The sequence below is a fragment of the Mauremys mutica genome, chromosome 1 (genome assembly GCF_020497125.1).
Source record: "Mauremys mutica isolate MM-2020 ecotype Southern chromosome 1, ASM2049712v1, whole genome shotgun sequence".
NCBI classification, from domain to species: domain Eukaryota; kingdom Metazoa; phylum Chordata; order Testudines; family Geoemydidae; genus Mauremys; species Mauremys mutica.
Genome location: NC_059072.1, coordinates 216,317,167 through 216,335,939, shown reverse-complemented (window position 1 = coordinate 216,335,939; position 18,773 = coordinate 216,317,167). Strand labels below are relative to the sequence as shown.

Genomic DNA, 18,773 nt, shown 5'->3' with positions numbered 1-18,773 from the left:
TTTTTTCAAATGCTCAAGGGTTTCTTATTTCTTTTAAGTGTCCTTAAGATTTCAACTCTAAGTGCATCTTTTCTGAGTGTGCATTAAATTAGAAGCTGCCTGAGATGAATTTGAATATCTATGAATCCTAAAGGGAAACTCAGAGATAGGATTAATAAAGAAATGCTCACTTTACAATGCTTTTCAGATGCTGAATAAACAAGGAAACAGTTATGTTTTTAGCACTGTGGTTCTTTAGATCGATTAAAAAAAGTCAAATTCAGCTCACAGATTTAAAAATAAAAATTGCAAAAATACGCTGTTACAAAACTGAAACCAATAGATGTGCTTCCACATATCCTGTTCCCTCTGCACTCTACAAAACATAGAGCTGACCAAACCTAATAGTTACCTTCTAGCTGAAGTTAAGGGGCATGTCTCTGTCTTCATATTTCTTTATCCATATACTCCCTTTGTTTTCCTAGCTTTCTTTTTACCTTGGCACCCACTTTACCAGCATTTTTTAAAAGGCTCTTCCCTCTCTTCTCCCTTATTTTTGGTCTCTCTCAGGGTTCTGTTCTTGGTCACCTTCTTTTCTCTTTCTAGAGCCACGTGGGGAGATTATAACCACCACCTCTAAACAGATAGCTCCCCAAATGTTTTCCTTTAACAACAATCTCTCACCCTCCATCAAGTCTTATGTTTCTAGCTGTCTTGCTGACATCTATTCGTGGGTATCCTGACACCATATCCAATTTATTCTCTAGAAAACTGAACTTCTATTCTTTTATCCTAAATACTTTCCCCCATTTAATTAGCAATCTCCACTGACAAATCTGAAATTCTTATTATTCTTATTTCCGTAATCTAGATTTGATGTTTGGCCCATCTCTCTGTCTCTTGCTAAATCCCATCACTTCTCAACCTTAAACATCTGCCCTTTCACTCGAGTCTCCACTACTAAAAGCCCGGTGTTTGACATGTCTTACCTTGATGGCTGTGGCCCTGATTCAGAAAGATACTTAAGCATTTGTTTAACTTTAGATACATGAGTAGTACCATTGAGTCAATGGTCTGCTCACATGCTTGAAGCAGTATTTTTCCCAAGTAACTTGCTGAATCAGGTCCTGTAAGTTTCTCTAATCTCATGTGACTTTCTCCTCACAACTCTGATCGTGTCACTCCTCCTTCAAACTGATGCTACCCCCAATTTCTATCATGTTACCACCAGTGTACAGAATAGCCTTCCAGTCATTCACTAGTACCCTCTTTGCTTTAAATGCTTCCTCACAAATCACCTACTGAAATAATCCCTTCTCTTTTCTTATGCTCAGTAATACAGTCTCATCTAGCCTTAGCTGAAATGTTGCCCTGTTTTTTCTTGTATTATTTCATCCCCAATACCACTAATAGTGTCCATCCATATGGTTTTCTTTACAGGAATAGGAAAGTACTGTAGAGTATAAACTCTTTGGGGCATTGTGCTGTGTCTTTATTTATATTTGTAAGGCACCATGCAAATTAGACATGCTGTATTATTACTTGTAACAATTCTATAGTGCAGGGCAAACAAAGTGAAATTGACAGAAAACTGAATATAAATAAAAGAGAAACTGATAAGCCTGTTTTAATTTTCCATGCTAAGAGAAATGCATAAAACAGAATTAAGAAAATATTTCAGAGGTAATAACCTTAAATTGTTATTTTGAACATAAGTAAGGTAGTTTCCATTTCTTAAATATCATTTTAATTCCACCAGCTCTATCTAAAGAGTTATTAGTTGCATTTTTGACTGGTTCATATTCCAAGAGTGACATTTTTATTGTTTTATTTTCAGTAACATTGCCATTTTAAAAAACAAAAGGAAACTGATTTTAAAAATAAAAAAATGTAGCAGATGAGTCTCTTTGCTTCTAGCAAGAGTTTTAAATGTTACTATTGACCTTATCAGTTGATCTTGTTAACTCTTATTTCTCCTTAGGGACCCTGAAAACTTCAATTCCAAACTCCCATATCACCACGGCTTCCTTAGGGCACATCACATTCCCAGAAACTCAGATTCACCCTTGACAAATCCTTACAAAATACTTTCACTAGAGAAGATTAAATTGGAGAGAAAGATGCATTTTTATATTCCAAATTATGTTGTCACCAGAAATTTAAAATGAAGCATAGTCAAATTGTACAACTGGGTACACAATACTTTATTCTGCAGCAACATATGGGTTTAATAATATATTCAATTTTTTGCATTGTACTTTGCATTTTAAAACTAAATTTTGTAACTGTTATTCATGGTAATTTCTAAATCACAGTAATTATGTTTCTGATATAATGCATGCCCATGTATTGTGCAAAACACCCAGGGTGACGTCCTGGCTCCACTGAAGTGAATGGAAAAATTTCCATTGATTTCAGTCAGGATTTCACACCAAGACAATATAGCCCTACTGACTGCACATATCCTGGACCTAAGTTTCTAAGCTTCCTGTGGGCAACTGCATGTCTAATTGAAATGTTTGTACATACTGTATCAGCAGTTATGCATCTAAAGTCACTAGACATTTACATGTGCAAGCACCAAAATTGTGCATGAAAAATTAGGCATGTGATTATGTACACACTGCTATGCACAAGCAATTTAGAACAATTAAATTCACAATATTAAAACAGGACCCACAACGTTCTACATACAATTACTTTTCTTTTATGATTTTGTTACATCTAATTTTAATCAAAAAGTGTGCACATTTTAAAAAAATTTGGTTTATGTTTGAAAACTGTAGGTTCACATCATATGCAGAGTATCTAAAGACCCACACGTATACATTCTGCATGCAATTTAAAATGTAAATTATATATTAATTACAAATGGCATGTTAAGTGAGTATATGTGAGAGAGAGCGAGCACCAGAAACTAAGTACAGGTAGCTTCTCTACTTGTCTATTTATCTGTATCTTTTACTGCATATGTCACATGGTATCAGTGTGCCTCCCAGCAATGCATAAAGCGACATGACAAGTAACTGTCTCTCATTCTAAAAGCTGAACACAAAACTTTCCAGACATATGTTTCCAAAAATAAATGTGCAGGAATTGTTATTTTGTACAGGCTTTCCTGAATTAAAGCGCTGTAGGTATTTCAGTGGTTGTACAAGTTTCTCAATTCAATGTTGGTTTATATTGCGTTAGCAAGCTGACACAAGCCCAGTAGAATGACTTTTGATAGCTTTCGGACCCAAAAGCCTCCATGGATTTCTAGGTCTCAGAAATGCAAGACCTAATCCATCTGGAAACAGTTATTGCACTAGTCCTCAGGCTCTTTCATGCAGTTTTAGAAAGATAACACTTTTGTGCCCTGAAGGCATCAGCAAACCGAGGTGCTTAGGAACTGGACGACAGAGGATCGCAGAAGCATTTACTGATTCAAGTGAAAAGCTGAGACCACCTCAGGCTTAGATTTGAGGCAATTGTAAGAATGCTACTACATGAAAATGCAAATAGTTGGAGTTATGGATAATACCATCTCCCTTCCCTTTCTTCCTCTCTCCACCAATCTCATTTAAAACCTGATGCTGAGAGTCAGGATTTCTCAACAGGCATCCTACTTCCGGCAATTCTGCAATAGCTGATTATGGTGATTGGAAGACACTGGCAACTTAAGTTATTAGAAAGTACACAGAAAAATTATACTCTAGAAAGAAGCAGCATAAAAGGCTTTGGAAATGACCCTGGGATTCTTTGACTGCCTTGAAACTCAACATCCCTGAAAAAATCCCAGTATATATCATATGTATTTGCAAGCAACATAGCTTGTATTTTTTTCAAATATGGAAACAAACCTATATAAATAAGAAAACACAGATCTAACCCAGCAGGGTGTATATAAAAAATTAAGCCTTGAAAAATATATTCTACCATTGTCCTTTACATTGTATATTGCATTTCCACTATTGAAACCACTAGACATCCACTGCTGGTTCAAGTTTTGACAGTGGATAATCAATAAGGTGAACATGAAAGTTTACATTATAACGTGGCTCTCCATTTCAAATATACGTGGTACAGTCATCTGGTACATTGGGCTGAAACAAAAAATATATAGGAATACTATTGGCTCAGAATCTGCTAGAGCTTTCTCCATGCATTAACTGAACCCCCAAATTCACCTGTGAAAATATAACTACTTTATATGAAAGGTGAAAGAAAGAGGCACTTACAACTTCCATACAAACTCCTTCCCCCCAGCACTTGAATTGTTAATTGCACATTATGGTTGCACAGCCAAGACACTAAAAATTCATCAAAAGCCCCATTCCTGGCTGCAATCCAGACCAGTGAGGGGCTGTGCCACTCTTGACTTGTAATCTGTCATACTTCATAATGCTTTGCTGCTGTAGCTCCCAACTCAGCTACTCGCAGCCTGCCAACGTGCAGGTCACATTGAGAGTGTGTGTATCGCTACAGCATTAGTCCAGCAACTCTGACCCCATCAGTCCCTCAGGAAATATCAGCCACATTCTGGATTCCAGCAGCTTTGGTTACTATTTGCAGGGTGACTGCAATGGACTCCCAGTCTCAAATTTTCTATTGTGTGTTCTACACTGTCCAGCCCTGTCCTGGACAGTCCATATAGATTAGGTTTGTTACCCCTCTAAGGGGATCAACATACAACAGTCTGCTATCTTAAATGAAGTTACCCAAATAATTCACAACACTGGATTAGTTTTCATTAAAGAAAAAAAAACAAGTTTACTTAACTATCAGGAGATAGATTTTAAGTGAATATAACTATAAGGCATTAAGGTCAGAAATAGTTACAAGAGAAATAAGCCAAACTAAACATAACCTAGATTATATAGGAATACTATTGGCTCAGAATCTGCTAGAGCTTTCTCCATGCATTTGGTTCAAGTAACATGCAGATAGACCAAACTCTCAAGCCAGGATCTGCTCCAAAAGTCCAATGGGTGTTTGTTTTTTTTCCCCCATAGGTGAAAGAGAGAGATGAATGGGGAGAAAGAACTTCAGGTGGTGGTTCTGCCACTCACTTCTATAGTTCACACTCATTTTGAAATCCTTACTTTCCTGAGGGCTACCCCTAATTAAAGTTCATTCCCACTGTGAGGTTGGAATCAAGGAGTCTGGTGATGAAAAAGATTCCATACTATTGTTTGATAAAATGCATATAGAATCATAAAAACATATGACTGGAAGGGACCTCAAGAGGTCTTCTAGTCCAGTCCCTTGTACTCATGGCAGGATTAAGGATTATCTAGCCTGCTCTTAAAAATCTCCAATGATGAGGATTCCACAACCTCCCTAGGCAATTTATTCCAGTGCTTAACAACTCTGACAGTTAGTAAGAATTTTCCTAACGTCCAACTCAAATCGTCCTTGCTGCATTTTAAGACCATTGCTTCTTGTCCTACCCTCAGAGGTTAACAAGAACAGTTTTTGTCCCTCCTCGTAACAACTCTTTATGTACTTGAAATCTATTATGTCCCCTCAATCTTTTCTTCTCCAGACTAAACAAACCCAGTTTTTTCAATCTTCCCTCATAGGTCGTTTTCTAGACCTTTAATAATTTTTGTTGCTATTCTCTAGACTTTCTCCACATTTTTTTCTGAAATGAGGCCCCCAGAACTGGACACAATACTCCATTTGAGGAGCATTTACTTCTTACTTTACTTCCCAATTATTTATTGTCTTGCTTACAACAGTCCTGCTAATATATCCCAGAATGATGTTTGCTTTTTTTGCAACAGTGTTACACTGTTCACTCATATTTAACTTGTGATGCACTATGACCCCCAAATCCCTTTCCGCAGTACCCCTTCCTAGGCAGTCATTTCCTATTTTGTATGAACACAATTGATTGTTGCTTCCTAAGTCAAGAACATCATATTTGTCCTTATTGAATTTCATTCTATTTACTTCAGGCCCTTTCTCCAGTTTGTCCAGATCATTTTGAATTTTAATCCTATCCTCCAAAAACACTTACAACACCTCCCAGCTTGGTAGATTCAATACACACTTTATAAGTGTACTCTCTATGCCATTATCTAAATCATTGATGAACATATTGAACACAATAAGACCCAGAACTGATTTCTGAGAGACCCCACTCAATGCTTTTCCAGCTTGACTGTGAACCACTGTTAACTACTCTCTGGGAATGGTTTTCCAGCTAGTTATTCACCCACATAATAGTAGCTCCATCTAGGTTCTATTTCCCTAGCTTCTTTTGAGAAGGTCATGTGAGACAGTATCCAAAGCCTTACTAAAATCAAGATATACCACATCTACTGTTTCCCTCCTATCCACATGGCCGTTACCATATCAAAGAAAGCTACTACGGTTTTGTTCTGGGTTTTTTTGTATGATTTGTTCTTGACAAAGCCATCCTTATTACCTTATTATTTTCTAGGTATTTGCAAATTGTTTGCTTAATTATTTGCTCCATTATCTTTCTGGATACTGAAGTTAATCTGACTGGTTTGTAATTCCCCGGGTTGTCCTTATTCCCTTTTTATAGATTGGCACTATATTTGCCCCTTTCCAGTCCTCTGGAATCTCTCACATCTTCCATGACTCTTCGAAGATAATTGCTAATGGCTCAGATACCGCCTCAGTCATCTCCTGGAGTATTCTAGAATGTACATCATCGGGCCCTGGTGACTTGAGGACATCTAACTTGTCTAAGTAATTTTAACTTGTTCTTTTCCTATTTTAGCCTCTCATTGTACCTGGCATTCACTATGTTAGATGTCCAATTGCTACTAACCTTTTTGGTGAAAACCAAAACTAAAGTCATTTAGCATTTCTGCTGTTTACACATTTTCTATTATTGTCTTTCCCCCCTCATTGAGTAATGGGCCTACCCTATTCTTGGTCTTCCTCTTGCTTTTAATGTAGCTGTAGAAAGTTTTCTTGTTACCCTTTATGTCTCTAGCCAGGTCAATTCTGTTTTGTGCCTTGGCCTTTCTAATTTTATTCCTACATACTTGTGTTATTTGTTTATATGCATGCTTTGTGATTTGACCTAGTTTCTACTTTTTTATAGGACTCTTTAGTTTTAGATCATCGAAGATTTCCTGTTTAAAGCAGGGTGCTCTCTTGCCATTCTTCCCATCTTTCCTACAGCGTGGGATAGTTTGCTCTTGTGCCTTTAATGGTGTCTCTTTGAAAAACTGCCAACTTTCGAACTGTTTTTCCCCTTATCTGTTTGTTTCTGCCCCCCCTCCCCCTTCATTACCAAAGAATGGCCACTTGATATGTGACTGCCCACCAGCAGCTTTGATAACACCTGGCTAGAGGTGTCAGCTTGTCCTTCATCTTTGAGAAACAGGTTTAACCCACTCCCCAGGCTTGTCCGGTAAACACATTTCAGTCATGATTTCAGCTTCTGTTTATAACTTTACATATAATGTTAGTACACACATTTCATCATGATATTATTGACCAGTGTGTTATTAATATTTGAATGATACTTCACAAGGCATATTTTGTACAAAGATTATTACAGTAGTGTTCACGATGTGAATACAGGAGTGCATTTTATCACTTGCCCCCAGATCACATAGTTTATAATAGTCATCAGAATGATTACATACTATTTTAAAAAATATTACAATAGAGTAGATTTTTAGCTTGTGTAAATCATCATAGGTCAATGAAATTACTCAAGCTTTGCTGATTTACACCAACTGAGGATCTAGCTAATATCATCATATATTTTCCCCTCTAACCACAGTTACATATGCACACTTGCAGTATGGCTTTTGCATACAAAAGGTGAAATCCTGGCCATTGAAGTCAATGAAAAATCTACTATTGTCTCCAATTGAGGCAGCATTTACATGAAAAGTAGAGTGGACACAGAGATTTTTTTTTTAAACTCCTATGTCTTTGATCATTTTCCCAACATGCCGGATAAAACAGCTCTTACTGTAAATATATTTTTAATGAAATTAAGAAAGTCGCTTTGACAGCAGATGATCATATTGTAAGTCTTTTGACAGGTAGAAAACAGGACGTTACTACCATGTGACAGAGAACACAATCTGAACAATAAAATAATTGTTCTGACAGGTTAGAGTTAGACTAATACAATGAGGCTAATCCAGATGGTAACAACACAAATAGTTAAAACTTAGAAAAAATAACACTTTGACACTGAAATGCAAACATTGTTTTCAGTTAAATCATGACCTTTATATCCTCCTTTATATGCAAGAGGGAGGTCCGCTCTTCAAAAGCCAGGGGGCCTGGGGCCAGCCAGCCCTGTTCAGTTATCAGCCCCAGCTGGGAAGGGATCAGGTAGTGCCTATAAAAGGGCTGAGAGAGCTCAGCTGAAAAGGGAGCTGCAAGAGGGAGGTTGGCACCTGTGACTTGTCATGGAGCAGAGAGGTCCCCTGCAGCCTGTGTTAGTCAGGGGAATGGCTTTATTGTGTGTTATATTGTGAGCTTTGTGTTTGAATTACTAAACCATGGACTTACTGGAGGGCCAGAATGAAATGTAGGCATGGTGTTAGTCCTTCTTGGGCTAGGGGAGACAGGCCAGCAACCTACAATCTATCTTTGCCCTCTGTCAATTTTGGTGAAGTTTGAAACATGTTTAAATGAATTGTTTCACTGATTTGCATAAATTATTTGTACATACAGTACTAAAACTAAAAAAGAAAAACATCAAGAAGGAAGAGAACAAAAGGTACCTGTTTGCAATAGGGATGTAAATATCGGTTAAAAAAGTTAACCAGTTAAACAATTAAAATATCATTTAACTGGTTAACCATTGGGTATGAGTTAGCTCCAGCAGGCCTGGCTTGGCGGGGATGGGGTCCTGCTGGTGCCACTGCAGCCCGGTCGGGGCTAGGGTCCCTCTAGCCAGTGGGGGGCTCCCGGGGTTAACGGTTAAGGTTGGTTAACTGGTAAGCCTAACGCTTACTGGTTAACCGGTTAACCTATTACATCCCTAGTTTGCATGCTATTAACCACATTTAGGTCAGGAATTCAGACTTATTTATACTGGAACAGCATTAAAAACTCTTGCTTACTGTAGGGAAAAGTTAACTTACAATAGAGCTGATAATATATCCACTGAAGCAAAATTGGATGCAACGTATATTGCTATTGCTTGTATGCTCTGGACTAAGCAATTGCTTATTCTAAATGAATAAACAGATACAATCAATTTTATGAAAAGGCAGTGCTTTCCTGTTTTGCTCAGAGATTTAAGTGTGGCTTAAACAAATGTATAGAAAGACAGGGCTGTGTTCTCATTTTTTAATAATATATGATTTATCACCAAGATTTTTTTTCCCCTCTTAGTTGCAGAGTGTTCCTTTATCTGGTGCTTCTCGAGAAGGATGCTCACAGAATATTAAAGTCTCACAGATTCAAATAGTTTTTAACCTAGCTGAAAAATGTCCTTCTGTATTAATTCGGGAACTGGCTGCTTTTAAAAAGTCTGAATTCTCCAAAAGAGAGAGAGAAAGGAGAACATAAAAAGGACTTGGGAGGAGGCCGCTCTGGCCTCTTTACCCATGTCAAAGGACAAGAGTAGTATAAAATATGCCCCCAAAGCCCTATATCTAGGTAAGAAAGGATTCCCCTGATGCAGACATGGTAGAAGACAACAATAAGGTACCTCCTGAGGACTCTTTGCAAGCCATGGCATAGGGGGTTTGCCAGGACAGGACCACCGTATGCCATGCTACAGAGATTCCAGCAGCTCTGCTGCCTAGGGAGGTTGGCATAACTTAGGTCCCCAGGGATATCGAAGTTATAACAGGGGCCTTTTCAGCCCCATAACAGCCCAGGATAGGGAGGGCACAAGGGAAAATTAAAGCTCCGTTAGCTCCACCTCCCCTAGACACAAGATGCGTGTTGTACATCTTAGAAGAGCAGCAAAGACTCTGATGCTTGTTTGGTAGCATATAACTTTCAATTTGATCATACGTGGATTTACAGCACTAATTTGGGAGATCATTAGTAATAAGTATTCAGATGTAAGCACAGAATAGGTTACCAGAATAATAAATTATTGGATTTATACACACACAGTCTCTGAAGGGCTGCCACAAAGCTGCAAAAAATTAAAATGTAGCCACACGGAACTAGTACTTGATACTGTCCTAATTATTGATTTCTGCCTGCTACTGACATTTCTGTAGGCTGTCAACAAAATTTATGACATAACTATCTGCTGAAAAGTGGGAGAGGGCAGGGGGAAGCCAAAGGCAGAATCCTGTGGATGATAAAAGTGTGTGTGTGTTGGGATGAGTATTCAGCAGTGGGTATTTTAAACCAGACTGCCTATGGGAAATGCTTGAAAAATCAGGCTAAACTGTATATTTGAAGGTAAAGGACTACAAAACCATAATATTTCTTAGAAACAGCTAATGGAGGAAAAATATTTCTAGATTAAAAACATTACATTATTTCCTTTCATCATTCACTGGTGAATGCTTAGTACAAACACTATCCCAGCTAAATGCTACTAAACCAAAAACCACAAAAGCCTAAAAATTCAAGCATATAACAACAACAAAATTAAGAGTTAAAACTGACAGCCCTATTCTCTCTAACTATGTGGCCTGGATGGAAACAGAGAAGAGAGAATTAGAAGGAACCCACAGAAGGGAAGGAGTTTGGCCAATGCAGCCTATACTTCATGGCTACACTTGCAAATTTGCAGCGCTGCAGCAGGGTGTGAAAACACACCCTCTCCAGCGCTGCAAATTGCGGCACTACAAAGCGCCAGTGTGGTCAAAGCCCCAGGGCTGGGAGCACGGCTCCCAGCGCTGTACGTTATTCCCCACAGGGAGGTGGAGTACGGACAGCGCTGGGAGAGCTCTCTCCCAGCGCTGGCGCTTTCACTACACTTAGCGCTTCAAAGCGCTGCCGTGGCAGCGCTTTGAAGTCCAAGTGTAGCCATAGCCAGATGTCCTACTCTGCACAACTAGAGCTCTGCAGTTCTAAGCCAGAACTGGTGCATGCATTTCTCAGGACCACATGGATTTTGAGCAAATCTCCATGTGGAAATTAAGGCTGACAAAAGCAACATTAAATCTTCTCCAAGGCTTCTCCTGTACAGCTACCACATAATCCAATAGAACAACTTATTGTGAGCCGCAGGACAGAAGTACAGGGTATGCCCACATTGCAATGAAAGCCCAGGATTAATAGAACTTGAGTTAACAGACCCTGGGTATGTTAACCCCAGGATAGGAATTTTTGAACTCTAGGTACCAACCTGGTGCTCCAGTATCTATACTGCATTATGTGGGCCAACCACCCAAATCCCAGACTTCATAGTGCTCTCCCAAAATGTTGCTAATCTAGCCCTTTAGTTAGTGGTGCAGTGTGGGAAAACTTGATTGTCTACCTCACTTGATTGTCCAAAGGACAAAGTCAGCCTTTTTGAATTGTGCGATACCTTTTGGAAGATTCCCAGAATATGAGTCCAGTGAGGTTGTGTCTACATTGCAAACAAGTAGGGCTAGAATCTTAGGTCCAGGCTTGACTCCAGCTACCATTCATCCATTCAGCTCATTGTGTCTAGGTACTATATCATGAAGCCATATTTAAAACCACAGGAATTGCTAGTTATAATGGAGTGAAGAATAAAGTTTCATCTGTAAGCAAACATCCTAAATTGTGTGTTCAGGGCTTGATTTCACAATTGTGTTACTCCATTTATATGCTAGAGTAGAAGTAAAATCAGTGGAGTCACACCAGTGTAAAAATGGTGGAGAATCAAACCCTTTATATTATTTTAACTTGTTTTATAAGTTTCATTGGCATTAAACTAAACGAGTTTAAACTTTTTTTATTTTATTACTACTTAACACTCTGATTCACTCAATAGACTAATAGCTCCTTTGGAACAAGCATGCTGAATTGTGCAATGGCCTACTTGGAAGTTAAGCAATACTTTGATTCTTGACATGACAGATTATAATGGTTCTTGTATTGTTAAGTACTGTATGGATTATTGACACAGCACATAAATGTTTCCAAGAAGCTTCTGAACTCTATCATGTCAGTTGAGCTGTCACTTGTGTGTTAAACCCACTTACTAAAATTCCCAATGAAATGTTTAAACAAAAAAGATCAATTTGCATATGTAATAGCCACTTAAATATTTTTCATTAAAAGAATTATTTTAAATTTTTCTTCTAACTCTAGACACTATCATGTAACTAATTCCAATATTTCAGTGAAATACAGGAAGGCTTGAAACAAACATTTGTCAATGATTCTAAGTCAAAGTGGAGATGACCATGATCTACGCAATTCAGAACCACACCTCACCAAAAGTTTGTGAGTGTTTGCATCAAGGGTTTGGGTCAACTATTATGAAAAACAGATATATTCCCTAACCCAGTCCCATAAATAATTGCTTTTTTTGATATATTTGCATTTCAAAAGTAAACATAACTATAGCTGAGTTAACCTACAATAAAAGGTAGCATACTGCTTTTGTGTGTGATGCTGGTGGCACATACACAGAAGCCTAACAATATATGAAAATCATGAATATTCCCTGCTTATTTACAGCAATTAAATGCAATGTCCTTATTTTAATTTAAAACTGTATTTCACATTAAAGCTGTACTAATCTCATTTTGTATTATAAATTCATGGAACCATTCAATTCTATTTTAAACTCCAGTTCTGCAAAGGGATCTGCACAGACATATCCCTTCACATCCATGGATCCCTTTTCAGGTTCAGGCCCCTTGCATTACAAACATCTATTAACGTAAATCATGTTAAAATCCATTTTTTTAAAGTACTTAGACTGGAAAAATATTTAAAATAACAAAATCACTCTTTTCTATTGTAGGCTGTTCACTTTTGGTTGCTTCCATATGTTTTAAAACTGGCAGACTAAATCGGATCTCCAACTAAAATTTAATTCTGCTGTTCAACATCTGAACTGTGAATAATCTGCCTTTACACTACAAGACATATAATAAAAAGGGGAGGAACTCCAAAGAAATGAACAAATCATTTTTTAAAATTAATTAAATAATAAGTGGGCTTGGATTTTACATCATCATCAATGCCTTGCATGATGACATCTTGTATTTGTTGAACACTTTTCATCCAAAGGTCAGATTGCACTCTATGAAGGGGAACAGGAATTATTATTCCCATTTTAGATATAGGAAAACTGAGGCATGGAGAAGTAACGTGACTTGTCCAAGGTCACACAGCAAGTGGCAGAAATAGGACTAGAGCAGAGGTTCTCAAACTGTGGGTCATGGTCCACGAGCTTCATTCAGGTGGGTCTTCAGAGAATGAAGAGCCACCCACCTAATTAGTGGAGCTGTGCAGGTGTGGCTCCACTAATTAGATGTTTGGACCCTGGAGAAGACGCACATGTAAGGTGAGGTGGTGGCCTTGGGGGGAAGAGAGAAGGTGGAAGGGGGCAGTGGAGTGAGAAGAGGGGTTGGGGAGAATTTGGGATGCGCAGAGCTGTGGCAGCCAGAGAAAGAGGCGACTTTCCCCAGCTCCAGGGAGAGATGGCCCTCCTTCCCAGCCTCAGCTCTGTGGTGGGGGAGAGACCCCTCTCCTCCCCAGCCTCAGCTCAGGGGCTGCCACAGTAGGGGAGAGAGGGCACATCCATCGTATTACAAAGATAAGACTACTGATATTAAAATATGACTTGTGTGCTTTTATTTGTAGAACAAAAAACATTTTTTTTTACATATCGCTTTTATCTAAAGCGCTTTACAATAGTTAGCTAACGGTACAAACAACATTTGGAAAGGTCATTAAGTGGTCCGCTGAGACCCTCAGCAATTTTCAAGTGGTTCACGAAAAAAAAGTTAGAGAACCACTCGACTAGAGCCCAGCAGAGTTGGACTCACTTCATGCCAACAGTAGAGCTGATTGAGAGCTTTTCATCCCTTTTTTTTTTTTGTTACAGAAAATGCTGATTAATTGAAAAGGAAACAAAAGTTTTTTTTAAATTTTTCTTGTTTTGAAAAAGACATTGAAATTGTAATGCTTAAATGTAAGTTAATTTATAGTAAAAATATATTTAAAAGGCCTAAATCAAAATGAAACATTTCAATAGAATAGAAATGAGACATTTTGACTGACATAATCAAGATCTTATTCAGGTTTATAGTTTGTGAAAATCTGAAATTTTGATTTTGGATCTTAGAAATCTTCAAAATCTCAACAATTCTCACAGGATGGGAAAACTGTTCCCAGATTTAGCCAACATTTAATATGGCCTCAGATCTTCTTATTCATAGTCCCTGCTCTAATCACTAGTCCACTTAACCTTCCTCTTCAGCTAGATAAGTAGAAATAGAAATGTATCACAGGATAATTGTCACCAAAATGGTTGTGATTTAGGGCCTGTACTAAATAAAAACGCCTCTTTTTATTTTTTTGTGCTTGCCAAGTTGTTTGTCCAAATATATGCTCACTATGACCAATAGAGCTTAAACATTATTGTTCTGTCACTCAAGCACTTTGTGTCAGCTTAAGTCTCCAAGTGCACTGAACATTTAATGGCATTAAACAAGGACTCCGTTTTCGCTGTTGTTTCCGGTACTGTTGTCCACTAATGCTGCACTTCCCACTCTAAGAACATTACAGTGAAAAATTGCCTTCATTAGCTGTGCAAAGTTGGAGAGCATAAATATAGCCATATTCAGGACACTGCTCTATTGTAGGTAGTTTTGGCAAAATGAAAATACAACCTTTAGAAAACATACTTAAGAAATAATGTCTCCTTTGAGAGATCATAATTCAAGGCCTGCCAGATCTTCTAGTTTGACCTCCTATATACCACTACCCAGCACCTGCACGCTGAACCCAACAAGCAAAATTAGACCAAAATATTACAGCTCACAGAAGACTAGACTATTATGCACCATAGGAAGAGAATAGAAAGGATTGAGGTGCACAATATGCACCCCACATATGGCTATGAGTTACATCCTAAGTATGTGAGCAAGAACCAGCCAGCCAAGCACTTGAGAGAAAAAATGCTTGGTGCCATCTCAGAACCTTGGCCCTCCCCACCCAATGTCCCATCTCCATCCCTGGCCATCCCTGATGTTTCAGAGGAAGGACATTAAAAAATACACCTCCCAGAATACACTGGGGAGGGCAGGAAGCCCCTCGGAATCCCTGAATGTGGCCAGCTGAAATCCTAATGTATGAGCTTTAGGAACATGAGACACAAATCGGAAGTGAGCACCAAGTCTGTTGATCCCTGCCCTCTACCATCACACAAAATCACATCATAAAATGACACTCAAATTTGTTCATCTCTCAAAATTAATTACTGGTAAGTTGTTTGCCCCCACAACTCCTGTTGGTAGACTGTTCCAGGAGCTCTCCAGTATGATGGTTAGAAACCTTCTAATTTCCAGCCTGAATTTGTTTATAGCCAATTTATATCCATTTGTTCATCACCCAGCATTGTCCTGTAGCTTTAGTGGGAGATGTAGGATAATTATTGGCCTAAGAGCCACCTTCTTATCAAGAATGTCAATATAGGTCATTGCCAATCATTCAGTTAAGGGCCCATTGCTGTAACCAGTTACCCATGTGAGTAACTCAGGTTAATAAGGTTACTCATACATGTAAATGGCTACAGCATCAAGTCCCAAAAGAGAAACCTCCTAAGATCCCCCCAGAATAAGAAGGAAGAACTACAGAAACAAACATGTTGAGGAGGGAGGATTAAAATTAGGCACGTATGTAAGTGTTTGCAGGACCAAGGACTTGGTAAGTATGGGCTGGAATGGGACATGGCATTGTAAAGAAAGAAATGGTATGTCTAGCCTAGAACAATAATTTTACATAGAGGCACAAATGGCAGGCAATAGCATGCAGAGCTATGGCTATTACACTTTGTAACACTTTACAATGACATTTGGCATATAACCCTCCTCCCCCCACAACCCCGATGACTTTTAGACAATTCACTTTGCAAAAATGAATAGCTAATTATTAAGAGCAACTGAATCACACTTAGGTATGTCTACACTGCAATAAAACACCTGCAGCTGCCCGTGTAAGCTGGCTAAGGCTTCCAGGGTTCAGGCTGCAGGGCTATAAAATTGCAAAATAGATGTTTGGGCTTGGGCTGGAACCTGGGCTCTGGGACCACAGGAATGGGGAAGGGGGAAAAGACAATGGCAAATACTTCATGTCTCAATGAGATACAAGTATGACCATAAGACAGGGTTTCTCAAACAGGGGTCGCTGCTTGTGTAGGGAAAGCCCCTGGTGGGCCGGGCTGGTGTGTTTACCTGCCCTGTCTGCAGGTCCTGCCGATCGCGGCTCCCACTGGCCACGGATTGCTGCTCCGGGCCAATGGGAGCTGCTGGAAGCGACGCAGGCTGAGGGACTTACTGGCCGCTGCTTCCAGCCGTGATTGGCCGGACCTGCGGACGGGGCAGGTAAACACACTGACCTGGCCCGCTGGGGGCTTTCCCTACACAAGCGGTGACCCCTGTTTGAGAAACCCTGTCTTAAGAGATGAAATTTACAACTGCCTAAGTGCCCACTTCATCTGCATGAGAAGGGACTCAGATAATCCTTACACAAATGTAACAAAGAAAACAATATACCAACAAAGCAGGACACACACAATTTGCTCTTTAGCCTTTGGCTCTTTTTCTTCTTTCAACATTCACTTGAGGCATACAGATTTCCAATATAGTTCTGTGGTAATGGTATATAAATTATATTTTAGTATTCCTTTGACTTTCAAATGTAAAATAATGTTGATCCACATTTCCCCAAAAGAAAATGTGTATACACAAAATGTAGAAGTTGTATTATCCCACTACAAGGTGGTAAGATTTGTTTTTTTCTCTCTCTTTTAACATAACAGATTAATTTAAAATACCTGCATTATTTGTCATGTGAACATAAATATTTTGAAATATGAAATTATATCAGTCTATTGTTAACAACACTGATTAGTATCCAATTGCAGATTTCAATGTTTAGTATTTTAAAAAATATATCTGCATAATTATTACTATACATTTTTCTTTTGTTTGTGAAATATTTTTTTTAAAGAGAGAAGAAAAAGAGTATAACAATTGATTACTGACTTCACTGGAAACTAGATTTTTTTGTAAGCCAAACTCAGTTATGGTATGCGTGTTTAATCCTCCACCAAAAATATTCAAACTGAATGGTCAGTCAAAGCTCTGGCCTTTTCATGGTGAAGTCTAAATTATATTTTAGAAGAACTGCCTGTCCCTGTGACACAAACAGGTCATTACAGTTATGATGTGGTATACAAAGAAGACAAGAACAAAATTAATTACAAGGTCAGACAAAAGTCAGTGCAGATGCTGGCTGTACAGGATGCTCATACCTGCAGGTAAGACTTGTTATTCCTCAACACACACGTGCACAGTATAAGGAGGATGAAGTATTTGACTAGGCATGAGAGAGAAAATAATTTTAACATTTTATGATCATTTCTGATAAATGACTTATTAAAATGATAGCAATCATGGTAATGAGTTTAAAAGTTTTAACCCTATAAATGCCATTAGAACTTATCCTGAACCATCATTTTCAGCATATTTTGGAGCCGTTATATACAACCAGATTCTAGATCAGTTTGTTCTGATAACATATGTAATCATCATTTGTTTTATTCTATTGAGAGAAAAAGGAGACACATGTTGCTTTCAAAATCTGTCCCCTGGTTCTGAATCAGCCAGCTAATCCACCAAGCAAAAGAATATTTCAAAATACAAACTACGTATATTCTAGGGTTGCCAGTCCTCCGGGACTGGCCTGGAGTCTCCCAGAATCGGCATCAATCTTCCAGTGGCTATTGAAAGCAATCCAGGAGATTTTAATAGGTTATTTTAAGAAAATGACATTACATTATGTTGGGGAAAAAAATCTCTCAGAATAGTTTCAGTCGGAGTTGGCAACCCTGGTATATTCTAATGTTTTAGACCTCTGACTAAAATAATTGAGCTTGATTCTCAACTTTCTAAACATCTTGGGTCATAGCCTTGGAAGGATGGTATAAAGATGCCTGTTGGCCCATGTTGTATTTGTCAAGAAGTTCCTAATCAGGTGAAGTGGCTGTTTTGTGTCACTGAAAACTGAGCACTTAAAACATATGTTGGCCCACCTGCAAATAAGTGATGAATGGAGGGGAAACTCTATAAAAGGAAATTTTGTATTTTTTTTTTAATTACAAGAGATGTATTAGAGAAGGGCTCAGACTGAATTTACTGATGTCCAATTATTCATAAATAGCCAACTTATAATGAAACCAAATGAAAATGGTAGTAAAGAAATATTCCAAAGTTTAGCTCTTCAGATAATGAAGATATAAATGTGTCCTTAAGCAACCACCAAAAATGAATTACCCAACAGGGGCAATATTACATCCAAGGTAGAGATTGGCCAGATTCTCAAAATTCAAATCTACAGAGCTATCCTTCTGAATGCCACAAAGCAGCTGAAACACATTGTGAACCTTGCCCTAAGATTTTATTTTCTGCTCATTGCAATGGTATCCAAGTGCAGGATATGGATCTTTTACTGCCCCCAAATATGGGGATATTTAAATTATGCATAATGGTTCAGCCCATTATACAGATGAAACTCAACTACAAAATGTGGATCCAGATCCAGGATTCCAAATATCCAATAAAGTTATAGAGTAGTTATGAGGAATTTTTGGCTCAGGTCAGTTTCTAATTAAAAGTTGAACAAAATTGTACTGGAGACATTACAGATGCTTTAAAATATTTATTGAAAGA

General features: G+C 38.3%; 1 protein-coding gene across 17 annotated transcripts in view; it reads right to left on the bottom strand.

The window, feature by feature from the left end:
* DMD (dystrophin) overlaps positions 1-18,773 on the bottom strand; it is a 2,044,659-nt gene that overhangs the window by 868,627 nt on the left and 1,157,259 nt on the right. The window lies entirely within an intron of this gene.